The sequence below is a fragment of the Lepidothrix coronata genome, unplaced genomic scaffold (genome assembly GCF_001604755.1).
Source record: "Lepidothrix coronata isolate B3197 unplaced genomic scaffold, Lepidothrix_coronata-1.0 Scaffold1, whole genome shotgun sequence".
Lineage (NCBI taxonomy): Eukaryota > Metazoa > Chordata > Aves > Passeriformes > Pipridae > Lepidothrix > Lepidothrix coronata.
In genome coordinates, this window is record NW_016690181.1 from 5,996,373 (window position 1) to 6,012,471 (window position 16,099).

Genomic DNA, 16,099 nt, shown 5'->3' on the forward strand with positions numbered 1-16,099 from the left:
AAGTAAGTACATGGGTGCCATGGAAGATGTGTTGGCCTTTGTCAGAGCCTGCTCATCTTTTATTGTAACGTCTACCCCCCACTGCACTGCAGTTGTGCTGCTCCTGAGACCTCTTCTCTGAACAACCTTCTTGTCGTGGGTCAGGACAGAACCTGCCCCGCTGTTCTGTCGAGGGAACTGATAAATCCGTTGACAGAGAAGCACAGATACAGCAAGGCAGCCCTTATGTTTTTTGTGTTAAAAAATAATACTGGTTATTCAACAGTGTTGCTATTTTTTATGCTACTCTGTTCAGAGGGAAAGGCAGTCCTCTGAGAAGCTTACAGAAGCTACATTTAGAAGAAGATGAGTCACAGGCAGGGAAAGGGACTCACTGGAAGGGAAAGAACTATACAAAGGTCGAGTGAGGGGTTTTGGATCTCTTGCTTATGGGTATTCCTAGGCAACAGGCATATCCCCCTTCTCAGGGTCAATCCCAGTATTCCCCTGAGCTTTCCAGGTCTGTTCCCATTTGCCTTAAGCAGCAGCAAATCCCAAAGGAGCACTCAGTCAGCTGAGCTGATAGAACAGATAGGCATTTTGAATGTACTCACACATCAACATGCATACACGCATATATATGAAGATACCTTGCAAAGGCCCCAGAGATCCGTATTTCCACAGCATCTTTTATCAGTTCAGGCATGTAGTCAGTTCCAGATGACTGCCGATGCAACCCGGGTCAGGATGGTGATGCAAGCCTAAGTCAACCCACAAGTCGGCTACATTGCTCCATCACATGGAAGGTGGCCAAGCTGTATGGCAGATCACAAGAGAGACAAAAGAGAAGTATTCAGGAAAGCTAAAGGAGTAAAGACATGCATGAGTAAAAAATGCAACAATAATGAACAAAAAATAAGGATGTAGAACTACAGAGAGGAATATATCAAAAGGAGACAAAGCTCTGCAGCAACTCTTAAAGCAGAATGGGGGACTGCTGGTTATCTGGGATATGTCACGTGTTTTTCGTGCCACTGAGAAGAAGTGTAGTCATTTGTTTCATTAAATGGCATTCTTGTACCCAACACTAATTTTATCCCTTTACAAATACGTTTTTCAGTCTAGCAAGTCAAGAGCAGCTCTCCCTTCTGTACAGTCATTCTGCTCTCATGCCTCTATTATCATTACTCACACTTACTGAGGTGAGGCCAGATTCAAAAAAGGGCCTGGCTCTTGCGGTGCTGAGCACTGCAGCATGTCTTTGCCTAAATCCACAGCCTCAAATTACGACACCCTGCCCCAGTGCACACTGAAGGCAAAAAGTAGAATACCTAAGAACATAATCTTCATTATCCATCCTGTTAAATGAAGATGTCTACAAGAACCAGTTATACATGTCAACAAATCTCTCAAGACACCTTGTCCACTGCTGAGTTGATCCTAACGCTGGGGTGAGGCAAGATGCCTTGTGTGGAATTCTCAACCCTCAGCCTTTCCTTAGGCACCCACTCCATCTCCTTGCAGGGGTCATCGTACCCTGCCAAATCTGCATGCTATTTAGCACTCACCCAGGAACTCAGTTTTCCCTCTTCTGCCTGAAAAGCCAACAAAGTGTTTTAAACAGCATGGTACAGATGTGTGCTGGGTGAGGTGATCTTTTTGAAGCTCTTGCATAGCACACAGAATCATAGAATCAATCATCTTATCATAGAACTACAGAATGGTTTGGGCTGGAAGGGACCTTAAAGATCATCTAGTTCCAACCCTCCCTGCTGTGGGCATGGACACCTTTTACCAGACCAGGTGGCTCAGAGCCCCATCCAACCTGCCCTTGAAAACTCACAGGGATGGGGCATCCACAACTTCTCTGGGCAACCCATTCCACTGCCTCACCACCCTCAGTAAAAAAATTTTTCCTAATAACTGGTTTTCCATCATCTGCAATGATGTGAGGGAAAGCCAGTGGGACTGGAGGGGCTGGGGCAGACATTCTCAGTGCCATCTTGTGCATAAATCTTAAACATGTGTTAAAGCCACGTATTTGGGCAACTCTGAAAACAGGTATTTATGTAAGCCTCTTCCCTCCAAGCAGGTGCTTGGGGATCCATGTTTCAGACTTGGGCCTTGCCAGCAGCAGCCCAAGTCCGGGGCTCCCACTGTCAGCCCTACAGTACTCCCATGGGCCTAACACAGGGCACCTCAGCACTTGTGAGAAGGGGCACCAGGCACTGAACAACCACAGAAGAGCTGATTGTCCCTGCTCTGCAGAGCTTACAGGAGAAAATGAGCCAGAGAGCAGTTGGTTGAGAGAAAGGGACGGAGCTGGTAACATAAAGTGCCATAATAAATAAGCAAGTAGGCACAGATTTTGATTGGTGTGTCACTCATCCTGCAGTTGCACACTTTTGACTGTAGTTTATGTGAGAAGGACAGGGACCTGCAAACACAAGCCAGCTTTGAAACACAAGTCTTAGCTTTGAAATTGAGCCATTCAGGCATTTTAGGTTACTACACTGTGTAGCAGCTATACACTCCTTGTTTCTTAAATAAATTTTGGCATCAGCAACCTGTCCTTCTGCTTTAGGGAATAAAGTCCAAAATTTCTCAACAACAAAACACTCCAGACAAATGTAGCAATGGAAGATAAACAGAACCTAAAGCCAGACAGTAGTTGGCATATTAACTAGTTGAGTCTATAGATTGCAAATTTAGCATGTCAAGCAGATGTACACAGCTCTTTATGAGAAGGTCTGTTCAGCTTCTCTTACAAACAGAAAACAAGACAAATGGCACTATAAACTTCTAGTACTTTGTACAGGGTTTTTTCACTTTTACCTACTGTGGATTAACAGGTGAGTCTCTTGTAAAAATCTCAAAATTGCTCTTTTTATTGCCATTCCCCATTTAGAGTTTTCAGAAGTGATTACAATGGGGAGCTCCAGATCCTCTCATCATGCAAACTAAGGAAAGTCTTGAGTAGGACATGCATATAAAGTTTTTTTTAATCACCAGCAACACTGGAAATCAAGTACTACTAAAAAAAATTTCTAATAGTTGTGCATGCTGCAAATCCAAGTGCAGCATGTGTTTACTGGAGAGACATAATATGGCCATGGCAACAGAAGATTAACCATCTTCAATCCTACAGCCCACTGAAATATATTGATTTTGAGCTGAAAATATCATCTGTAGAAATGAAATACTGTGTGCTCATTGTTTAATCCTTGATGTCTCTTCTACCTAGTTTCGTAACTGTAGATAAGTGATACAGATACTTGTCCACATAAAATGAACAAAGTTCAGGAATGCATGTCCCTCACACCACTGCCAACACTCAGTCTCACCTTGCATCATACAATCACTTTCAGATGCAGATGATAGACTACATTTGTTAATAAACCTCTGTCTCCTCATCTATAATCTATTATTCATCCACTGCACTGTATTATATACACTCAACCCTCTTTCACAGCATCCTTTTGTGGAGCGTATTGAATGTGAGATTGTGTCTATAGCTCTCCCTCCACCCTGCTCCACCACATCTCTGAAAGAGATTACCTAGAACAAGCTGGTACATACCCAAGAGACAGAAATCATGTGACATTTCCTCTCTTTCACATAACAATTTACCTCTTCCATCATCATATCCTTTTTAAAAAAATCCATCATCCTCAAGTCTCTCATTAAAGATCCACTTGCCAGACTGTTCTGGTGCACCTGGTACTTGTAGAAGACTTTGTCTTGTCCACTCCCAGTATTTCACAAACATGAATTAAGTTTTGAAGAATGCCTGTTAAGTGCAGTGTATCACTTCTAGAGGAAATGGGATGGTAGAAAGTTCAATTAGGACCCCACCAGTGGCAGAAGTTGATAGCAAAAAAAAACCAACCTGTTTCCTATTTATCTTTAACACCCAATTATGCGTCCGTATGTTTTTCTTTGAATTCTCCATACTTCTTTAAAATGTCCAGCTTTTAGATTTCCTAAAGAGTCCTACCATTAGTTTTAACCATTAAAGTTAGCATTTCAAAACCACCCTTGTTTAAAAACAATGTAAGACCAAAGACACCACAATAATGTTTCCACCAAGAACACCATCTATTCAGGGGGTGTAAAACATTATCCCTCTGGAAACATCAATGAAAATCTGAAGATTTACAGCAGCAATGACCTGGCTCCAAAGAATTCCTACAAATAATAATTAAAAATAACAAACATCAAAAATAAAAAACCCCAACCCAAAAAATGCTGCTGCAGGCTGCCTTGAACCATCCCTTTCCCAGTCTACTGCTACCAATTCAAGCTCAAGCATACTTTGATTTTGTTCAGCGTCTAAATTTCCAGTTCTTCTATATATTGATCCTCTATTACTTTTTTTCATTAGCCAGCATGCACAGCAAATCCGGTTTATAGGTATATATACATTTGTGAGTATACATATGTACATATTCTGCCCAGACTTGTTTACATAGAACCAGCCAAAGAATGGACTCCCCCTACTCAGTACATCTAATTTTTGTTTAATATTAAAATATTAGCTGTTTTGCTTTTGTTACTGAATCACACAAATATCATTATCAACCTTGTCTCATAAATGCTTCTCACTTCCATGAATTTTCTCCTCCAATCAGTACTATTTCAAGAGGCAATGCAGCACAAGAGAACGAGAAATTGGTCACACTAGCGGAAGTGCCTCTTTTTGCAGTGGAAAGCCTTGGAGGATGACACAGGCAAAGCAGGTCAGAAAATCCTACTTTGCTGAAGACCTAACACTGTGTTCCCACCATTTCAATGGGAAAGTCCATGACTTTCTTCCAGCTCAAAAAGGTCGAGAAAAGAACAAGAGAAAGAACCTGAAGAATCTGCTATGTATAGGAATTATTTTCGTTAAAGAATCAGAGTCATGATGGAAGAGAGAAATATTTTTTTATAGGAATCTGGGTTAGATAACAACCAGGCATGTTTCATTCCATACTCATACAATCACTTTCATGGTCTCACTTCTGCCCTGTAAGCCTCAAGATTGAATCCGTAGCTCAAATCCCGCATTACAGAAAAAATGTGCAAGAAACAATTTAGAAATAATACATATTTATTTTTTTGTCTTCCAAGTCTTTTGTGCTGTCTCATACCAAATAAGCCTTCTATTTTCATTACTTGTTTCCCTCTAGGCATATGAAGGAAGTTTAATCCCTATAATCCATTCATTCCTTTGCTTCAGCAACTATTGAAAGTGCCACTGGTAGCACTTAATGCATAAATTGATGATTAGATTGATTTTATCACTTAGTTTTCTATTGACCACTGAATGGAAAGTTACATCCTTAAAACATATTATATTATTTCTCTTTGAATAACCTGCTACAGATGTGGACTGAGAAATAAAATTAAAATGGATGGCTGAGCAATGATTGCTTAACTCCCTGCTTTGAGAAGATTTCCCAAATAGCAAAAACGCCAAGTAAAAACCTAAATTGTCTGCCTAGAGGATGGTAGCCTTGCTGAAAAGCAATGTTCTTTAATCATTAGGTTCTTCTGTCATTTTTTCAGTGCTGCACTAAATGCTGTATGTAAAAACTATGGAGTTCAAAAGGCAAAAAAAAAGACACAAGGTCTCACACCTAAGGAAGCTGATTATATCTCCCTTTTTTAGAATGCAACATTGCCTCGCCCTAGATGACTTGAGTTTTTCATTTAAATATTTTCCAAAAAGTTTTTCCATGAAGACTTCTACAAGTAGCCCATCCAGGGGCAAGATGTCAAGCAGCACTGCATGAATACACCTTCAGCATGGTGTCCAAACCACACATACAATTCATAGCAAATATAACCAAACTACTCTGCCTCTATTAAGGTGCTCAAAGAAAAGAATTAATTAACAAAAAACACATTAAGATGACAAAAACCAGCAGCACTTTCAAAGTGGACCTACCATAAATGAACATATCCATCTCAGAATCCATTTTACTGATAAACAAGAATGCAGAACTATGTGAGGGGATATCCAGGATTCATGAGTCAAATTCCCCAATACTACACAGAACCCAATACTGATGTTCTTTTCTGGATACATCTAACTTCATTTAAAAAGAAATTTAAACTTCTCATTTGCAACTGCTTTAGAATATTGTTGGTCTGATAGTTAGAGCTCTTCCTGCAATTTTCAGCAAACTGTACCCATTATCCCCTTTGCATGCATTTGTTTTGCTTCTTTACTCTAATCTTGAGCTCACATAATTATTTTCCTTCCCTATATAAAAACAGTGTAATTGTCACTTCTGTGCCTTTCTGTTAAGCCTCTCTATTCCTCTTAACATCCATGTGGTCCTTTTCTGCATCTGTTCCATCCATCTGTTTGAATCCATTTAATCTGAATGTGGGTGCTATTTGGGCTCCAGATAGGGTCTTACTAATGCCATATACTTTGACAGTAATATATCCTACACACACAGTAAATCCATCCCATAATGCTTTCTAGGACACCACCTTTTTTTTTTCTCAGCCATGTCACATAGCAGCATGCTATCATTCTGCTGCTGACTACTGCACCAACTACCAACTCACCACTGAAGCGACGAACTCTTTCAGAATAATTTGTGATGAGTTTCTATTTGCATCACTAAATCTCATCTAATTCTATTAATCACAGTTTTGATTTATCTTGTTGGTACATGGGATATTCCAGTCCTCCTCTCTATCAATACAGTCCACTATATTTTTTGTCATAAGATTTTATCACCATTCTACTTTTTCACTGGTGTCACTAGGGAAAGAATTCCAATACAGTCTTTGAAAACACAAGTTTGAAGCCTTCTTTCCAACTATTATCTGTCAGTGCATTCCAAAGTTAGCTTACAATGTAATTAATCAAAATTTTTTCCATTTTACATGATTTCCTCACGTTGTACAGTACCAGTTTCCTCACAATGAAACATGTAAGGTAACAAGTTAGTCTAGCACTTTCTTTTGCTAAAACTGCGCTGCATTTCAAGCCACCTTTAATTTCTCTGTGATTTTATTTCACTCTTCAAAAATTGTCCTACAGCTAAGTTTACAGTGGCTGTCAGATTAGACCATCTGTATCACTAATCTTGTCTTTCTTTTGGGTACCCTCAACTATTTGACCACCTTTGCACGTAGCTTTCACCGCTTATACAGTCTTTACAGTTACATTATACATTTTTGGAAAGGAGATATGTTGTATTTATTGTGCTAATGCACAAGTGCAGTGTTAATGCATTGCCACTAAAATAAAACAGAATCCAGTAAAATTTCCTACTGCAAAACTGGAAAAACAGTGGTTCTTTTCAGAATGGGAACAGAGTGGGCCTAATAAGTTTAAAACACATGACAGTATTCACATTTTCCTTGTCTTGATCTTTTACATTTTGTTTTGTTCTGGACTTGCTGATTTTGTATCTCAAGTCATCTTCAACAGCTTAACTCCGCAAGTCCAAACCACCAGGTGTTACAAAGCTGGCACTTAAGGCACTTACTCCTTTTCTCCATCTACCCAACAATTTCTTTTTTACAAGAAAAACAATGGGTTTTTTCCTCCACTGGAACAATAACTTCCCTTAAAAAATAATTTTTAAAAAATCAATTGTTTTCTTTCTTCTGAGAATTACACCCATCTATGTATACGTTAAGGACTGTATTTCACGTGATGATTACTGGCAAAATCTGCTTTCAGACACACAAATGTTTGTAGAGCTCCTCACACCTCCTCTCAAAGCTGAACTGCAACATGTGCAATAGAAAACAAACCTACTGTGGCATAGTTCCTTTCTTTTCTTCTTTTGTTTGAGCTCAGTAGTATTATTTTCTTCGTACTTCTTTAGTAGTTAACAAATAAATTATGTTTACTTCTGAATCTCAAGAGGATTACTATTACAAAGGAAAATAACCTAATAACCATGTTTCGCTCCAATGAGAAGCATGTTCAGCCCCAAGTTCATCTGACTGCTGATGCATGGCACCACTGTATTTCAAGACTTGCTGCCAAAAAGTAAGGAGGAAAACAAGAATCCAAACAAAATTTACCAAATTCACTTCAGACTGATTTATTACTTGTCATTCCTTTCATACATACAGTAAGGTATCTCCAGTTAATTAACAAGTTATTTTAAAACATGAGAATGTTTAACAAGAAGCTGATTTTGCACTTTGGGCCCACTATTGCCACAAATTAAATTAACACGTAGTATATTTCCTCCTCTTTCTTCCCTCCCCACTTTGTCCAGAGAGAAAAAACCCTGCTATGAGGTAGACTGCTGAATCCTGCTTGTTTCCTGGGTTTGTCCCTCCATAACCTCAACACACTTCAGCACGTTTAAGCATCTTAATTCTTCCATTTCACATTAAAAAAAAACAACCAACCAACCAAACCCAAACTTGCAGATAAAAAATGCGACCACCTCCTGCCACGTGCATGCCTTTGCTATCCACGCAGGCTGACTGGCGACGGAGGCCGCAGGAAAGCATCTGTGCTCGGCACAAAGTGGAAGCCCAGCCCCGCACACGCAGCGAGCCCGTAAGCCGGTGCCTCGGCCCCGAGCGGCCACAGGTGCGGCGGGAGCCCCGGAGCCAGCGCGGAGGAGCCGCGCCCGTCGTTTAACCAAAGCGAATCCCTCCCGGGAGGAAACGGGTTGGGGGAGCCTTGCCGAGCCCGGCCGGTGACCCCCTGTCCTGCGGCACCGCCCGCCAGCCTGGCCCGGGCGCGGAGCCGCGGGCGGCACAGGCAGGCCCCGGCCGCCCAGCCCCGCCGACATTGGGGCAGGGCAGGGCTGGCCGGGCACCCCCGGCCCCGCGGGAAGGAGGGAACCCGCGACTGAGCTACCGGCGCCCGAGGAGCGCACCCGGCCGGGCCGCGCTCCGAGGCCGCTGCTCAGGGCGCGGGGGCAAGGCCGGCGTTCCCCGAGCTTCCCGGCCGGGCACGGGCCGCCCCAGCGCGGCGGCTGAGTGCGGATGGACCGGCCCGGCAGGACAGTGACGGCCCCACCACCCTGAGCCAAGCGGGCGCCGTCACCCGCGCTCCCGTCACATCCCGGCCGTTCCCGCCAGTTCCCGTCATGCCTCGGCGCCTACAAGTCCCGCCGGCCCCCGCGGCCCCGCCGTCATTAACCCTCTGCGGCGCTGAGGCGCCTTTGCCGGCCCGCCCGGCCCCCCCCCGCCCGCCCCGGCGGCTGCCCAGCGGGTCCAGTCCGAGCCCCCGGCACGGCTCCTGTGCGGTCCCAGCAGGAACGGCCGCCTCCGGCCCGGCCCGGAGGGGCGGCGGAGCTCGCTCCGAGCGGCCCGGCCCGGCCCGGCCCGGCCCAGCGGCGGGCCCCGGGCCGCTGATGCTGGGGCGGCTTTCGGTGCTCCCGCACTGAGGTTTCTGGTCCCCAACCACAGTTTTTTGTTGCTGGTATTAACCTCACGCTCCCTGCCGGATGATAAAAAGCAGTCGAAATACCTTCTACCAACTGTTTGGTTTTTTTATTTGTTTGTTTTGTTTAAGAAGGCAAATTGTAATAAGCAAATTAACTCAAAAAATAGCTTTACAACCCCCAGAAAACTTTGGGACAAAGTTACTGGGAAATGCTGAGCTATCCGGCAGTGAAACGAATGCGAAAACTCAGTAACACCTTCCTATTCTATCCTCCTTCCCATACACTCTTCATACAGGTGCTCAGTATACATATGATTAACACATATAGCAGTTTGTCAGCTCCTCTCTTAAAATAAGTAGCAAACAACGTGCATGCAACTAACCTGCTGCGATCTAAAAAATAACCCAGAGTGTCATAATCCATTTATAAAATAAGTGAGGGACGGGGCGTGGGGGGTGCAGATATCACAAGTTCAGACAGAAGCAGCACCTCAGAGGAAAATCCACTGGGTCTCACCCGACCCCCTCCACAGCTCAGCACCGCACCCCGAAACACACCCCATGCACACAGCTCATTCCCTATACTTCCATTTTAATGGCAATTTTTTTTTTTTTATGAAAGCCTCGTGCAGCAAATACAAGTCAAATGGCTCTAATTTGTAGTGCTACAAACTGTAACATGCCCAGACGTGTAACTGCCTGACAGACTACACAGAAATCTGGTTTAGGCTCCAACCTCTGAAACAAATGCAAATATCCAGAAACATTCTGCTATTTCTCCAAAATTAAATTACAAGTGAAATAAACCTACTGCCAGATTTTTCATATAAATACTTTTTTTAAAAAAATAAATCACTAAAAATTTATTATTTATTTCAAACCATAAACAACACAGAGGAAAGAGACACATACGTTTTCCTTTTTAGAAAAAAAGAACTATCTATGAGAAAAGCACATATGTAGCTCCTTTTTAAAGTTTATTTTTTAATACTCTGTGCCTTAAATCAGCATAACAAGCCTATAGATTTATCTAGAGAAAACACAATTAGAAAATCTTTTAATGTTGCACTGTTTTTTGGACACTTATAGGAGGTTTTTAAAGACAATTCACAGCCATGGTATTTCAAACGGCTTCAGTACAATTATTTAGAATTTACTCCTTACTATAGCAATTTCTACTTTGGTATATATTTCAAAATTTCCTTGGAAAACACAATCAATTCCCATCTAGCTTAGCGTACCTACACTGTTACCTCTTTTTCTACATTTTCTCTTTACAAATCAACCACAAACATTTTATAAGTGTTTACATATACATAATAAAGTAATGAAAAGGACAACACAACAAGAGAAATGCTCAAAACCAAACTTAAGGTGTAAATGACCTCCTCCCATGTTCCAGACGTACCTACAAAAATCCCTGCTCACTGGTACAGGATTATACATTCCATTATGAGTTCAGCCTTTTTATATTTTGTACTATTTTAACACTCTAAATTTATAGATTTTTAAAATTGGCATGTTAAAAGGGCTTTATTTAAGAATTTCAATGAAAATAGTGTTATGTTTTGTCATATTACCATAATCCTTCTTTTTAAATCACTTAGAATTTCAGTATAACCTAATTAAGTAATTTTAAGTAAGTCTTAACCCAAATACATAGATCTAATAAAAATGTGTTTTGCAAACAGGGAAAATAGACCTCTAAAATGTATTCCTCAGGTAGGAACAAAGATGCTGAAACATTTTCTCCCCACAAACTTTGAGATCTGAACTATTTCACAGCACTTATATTTAAAACCAAAATACTTATAAGAAAACAAAGTTCACCAAATATCAAGCATAATGTTTTATTCCAATTGTATTTATTTATTCCTTTTCTATTTGAAATAAATATTTCAATTTTCCTTGCCAAAAAGGAGAGAGAAAAGGGGAAGAAAAATACTAAAAAGTCCTAACTACCTATCTTCACATATTGTTTATTTCAAAACTTTTCTAACAGCAGTTTATACTTTTTTTAGATATTGTATATTATTTTGCCTGTAGAAATATTATGATTTAGATTTTTGCCTTTTATAAGGTTACAGAACAACATTATAGCTTTTAGAGACTTCTAATATTTTTTAATCTCTCTTTTTTTTAAATACTACAAACATCTCATTTGGTAAATGGAATTTACATTTCTCTCTTGTCTAAATTATCACAGTTGAATCAACAATTCAAATCAGGAAGAAAAAGTGATGTACCATAACACAATAGCAAGTCCAACACTTTAACACAGCTCCTCTATCTATTGGTGTATAAAAAGCTTACACAAAGTATAAAATATCTCAGAAATACAGATTCTTTCCTGATCAGAAAATTTTATTTATTGATTAATTTGACCTCACAGAATTGCATTTTTTTCAAAAAACATCCTATCTCTAGCTTTATGCCATTTCCTGACTCTTGCTTAATTAACCAGCATGCTTTAAAAACAAGTCTTGTTCCTTCAACTTAATCAAAACAGACTACTTTTAATTGCTACCACATCAACTATATTTTTCAACACAATAAAGCCACGTACAATTAGAAAGATCTATTTTTTAGCCCTGTCTTTGACCAACCACAGATTACAGCATCTACTTCCAATTTATTAGCTATTCTAATATGACGTGAACTGAAACACACACCACGACTCACAAATACATCAATCTTTCTATAGTATCCTCTCATTTGCATCTTTTAATGGGAAAATCCAGTGTACTACTGCAAGGACTGCTGTTCTCCTGCAACTGACTGGACTTCAGAAGGACTTGGCATTAACTTCCCTCCCTCACAACATTTTGCCTCCTCGCCTCTCTCAAGCTAAACCAAAAATATTTGTGTTTGCCTGAAATGTCAATAAACTCCAAAATCTAAAAGGCCAAAAGGTCAGGTATTATTTAATCTGAACAGAAAAGTTATTTTCTCTCTATATCAAAAGGTATCAGTAACAGCGCATTACCTGAGAAGTTATGCTCATTTCCCTCGGCCGTCTGTCCTTCTGTCCAGAACAGGGGCTGTGCCGGGCTCCCTATAATGTAAGAGAGAATAGATTAAAATTATCGTATGCCAGGACACATTTTTGGATGTTCAAATTACGTGACCCTCACAAAGCTTTGTATCTCTTGATCTGAAAAGCATTTAAGAACTCCTATTGCATTCTAATTAGAGTCCTCAAAATTGGTCTTGATAAGTCAGGTCCACATGCCAAAAATTAGTTCCATACGTGGTAAATTGAAGTACCAGATTTTCCAGACCTGTTTTTCAGTTCTCAGAGGCCCGTATAACACTGTATTAAACTGTATGCCACTGCATGCTCCATCTCATTAGCAACATTTAACTGCAAGTGGCATGATCTTACATTTAAAAAGAAAAAAATAATTTATTTTACATACACTGAAAAAATTTTTAAGCCATTTACATGAGGGACAGAGTCCTGAGATATTTCTTTGCACGGCAACTTTTTCCTTCTCTGCTTTAGAAGCTGAATACCTTCCCAGATAAATACGGTGTCTGCTTTACCATTTTTTCTGTGGTTTGTGTTATTTTGTACTTATTTGTGATGCTGTACAATTTCCATAGGCCTGTAGTTTTGAGACTACTATCTCCTCCCTTCACATGCAAGGAAGATACCAGCTAAAATCACTGTCTATACACTGTTACCCCCCCTTTTTCCCTCTATGCTTTTTCAAACAAATGTGAGAGGGGAAAAAAGTTCAAGATAATGAGTCCAAATTCATTGTGCTAAATTTCAAAAAAACCCCTTTCCTTCAATTTGTCATTTAATAAGCGTTATCAATGTAAATCATGGTCAGAAAGCCTCAGCACTGGAGGGTGTAGTACTTATGACTAAACTGCCTTTTTTTAAAACAAAACAAAACAACACAAAACAAAACACCTGCCATCTCTTACCCTTCTCTGTCCACATATTTTAGCCTCCTAATACTGCTTAGATCTATAGCAGACTGTTGCTGCACATGTATTTTTCCACCTGATTTCCTGGACATTGACAAATGTGAAACAGGGAAGAATTTTGCACAATGTTAACTTATCTAAACCACTTATTTTCTCCATTCTCCCTTTTTCTCCATGACTCCCATTGCTTTTTTTTACCCTCTGGTGTTGTTTTGTTTGGTATTTGCCCACTTTTCTGTACATTTGTCTCCTGCTGATCATACTAAACGGGGCAGAGAGAACTGTCTATCTGTCTCTCCCCTTTGCTACACTGCCTCTCATTTTTTAGTGTTTTACAGATTAAACACATTCTACAGTCATTTTCATATATTTTTAAAGATACTTTTCCTTTCCCTTCTCTAGAAACTTGCTGATTAAAGTCCCCAATACTTTTGCAAAGCAAGGTCAATACTGTCTTGCTCTAGCACATGCTCCTGTCAGCATATTAAGTGTACATGACTTGCAAGCCTGTGATGCAACACGTGAAAAAGGAAAATGCATGGAAAAGAAAAGGGGGTAACATTTATAGATGCCCCTAAACATCATAAATAAAAAAATAGACATTTTTAATTGGTTCTGACTTTTTAAAGAGATACCATCATGAGAAAACATCTATCTTAGGGGAAATCTTTATCTAGATCACTCGCAACACTTTCACACACTAATAAAACTAAAGAAAATTTTACAATTCAAATTTACTGTTTAGCATCACCAATTTAGGATTTACTTTTCTGCATTTTACTCAGCCTGGGGAGTGAGAGTTGCCTGTTGGTTTCACTTTTGTTCTCAGCTAGTTTCACTTTCATGCACTGGCAGAATCTTCTATATTTTTGGTTCAGCAATGTTAAATGACATTTACATCTTTAAACAATCCTCATTACACTTTTAATACAAACAATTCATGTCCATCTACTTCCCAGGACACTAAGAAAAAATTATTTGGGGGGCCTAAATATAAAGGATAGCATACTTCTAAAGGAGCAGCTTTCACCTTTCTCATATTGGGTTGTAGTCTGCTCCTTCTTTCCCTGAAATCAATAGGAAATGTGCCATTCACTTCACTGACATCAGAATCAGGCCTCTGGGTCTGTAATCTGCAATAAAAGAATGCCAAATGCAGACCAATATATTCCTTATAACGTACAATGTTTGCCTTCAATTATTTTCCTATGCAAACTCAAGGGGAAAAAACCACCAGTTCCTGCATTTACCCTTCTGTATACTTTTAAATTAGTGACAAATACCCTTCTTGACACAGGCCACAGGAAATGAGAGGGCATCTGTTCACTTTGAGTGGTTTTCATGGGGAGGGAAATACTGTATCTCTCTGCTACCAGGTGTGAATAACTCTTTCTCCTCCTTGTGCGAAGCACAATCAATAAGAAACACTCCAGCCCATACAGAACTGTTACTGTCTTGCACCAGGACCTTGTCTAACCAAAGTTTCCAAAGCTTATGCTTGCGTAAACCTCATTTTTTCAGAATACACCACAATGCTTTTAGCAACTATAACTATCAATAGCAGGGGAAAAAAACAGCTTCCTTTTATATTTTCCAAACCCATATGTACCCTTTTACATGACCTTCCCTCTCTATGGTACAGACTCCAAAACGCAGTCACGAACTCGCACATATGTGTAGGTTGGCCCATATACATACAATGAAATCTTCCTCTAGCTACCAAAGCACTGCAGCTTCTGCCTTTGTAGACATAATGGCTTCTGAGACATTGAGACTTAAAGGAAAGACTTAGAGATTTACAGAAGCCACACAACAATCACTTTTTCAACTTCTTTCCTAGAAATTCTATGTCCTACAAGCACACACAGAAATTATCACTAGCTGCTTACAGAAATTATAGTCATATTTATATGCCAAAAGTTAAATATTAAAAGCTCACCTATGCAACTCCTGTGAGAATACTTATATCACAGTTCTATTTTCACTACTGTTTTATTTCACCATATGAAACTTAAATAAAAAAATGGAATTTCATTGTGATCATGTACCCATCCACTTCAGAGACACACACTTTTTTATTCAAGTAGTCTGTGGTACTATTTGACACATCACACATCTAGACACGAGCAGCTTCCACAGAATGATATAGCACATGTTCCTGTTTTCTCTTTTCCTGAATGTAACTACACAGAAGAGGAGTAACTACACTCTCAAATAATTTGTCTCTGCTTTCGTTCTCAACCACTACTTCTCCTTTCCTTTCCCCAGAAGACATGTCTTGTGTTTCCAAGGCCAGGTCAACATGAGACTCATACACACACTTAATTTCAAGCATACAGTTATAGCCCCTGTGTTTAGTGGGGTTATTCACTTACTTAGGTCAACCACACCCTAAAAGCTTCTGTGCCATACAAAGATAGACCACTATAATCACCTGGGTCACAGAAAACAGAGCTTACCAGAAAGCCTGATCGCAACACTGACTTTCATATACTCCCAGCACACTGCGTCTACACCCCAGGGTAGCCATATCCCTCATAAGTTGCAAAATTCACTCTTTCTTAACTGCGATGTCTAAGACTTTTTTGTCCCTAATTTCCTAACGTCCAACCATGCCGTTGATAAAGCGTTTTGGTGGAAGTTACCTATTACATCAGGCTTTCACCCGGGGCTGCATTTCCCCCCATAATAAAGTGTCCTGAGAGAAAGACTTTGCTAGCTTTCCCTGCATTAGCTTTTAGGGCAAAGACCCTGGATTGTATCAATTTCTTTAATATATGATGAAGCTTAACTAAAGTGGGCACTCATGAA

General features: G+C 40.1%; 1 long non-coding RNA gene across 1 annotated transcript in view; it reads right to left on the reverse strand.

Annotated features, from left to right (window-relative positions):
- Positions 1 to 16,099, reverse strand: part of LOC108496744 — a 75,980-nt gene that overhangs the window by 1,329 nt on the left and 58,552 nt on the right. The window contains exons 3-4 of the long non-coding RNA XR_001874570.1: positions 12,336 to 12,404; positions 630 to 794 (exon numbers count right to left, since the gene is read on the reverse strand). This is a non-coding gene — a long non-coding RNA (uncharacterized LOC108496744). The remainder of the gene's footprint in view (positions 1 to 629; positions 795 to 12,335; positions 12,405 to 16,099) is intronic.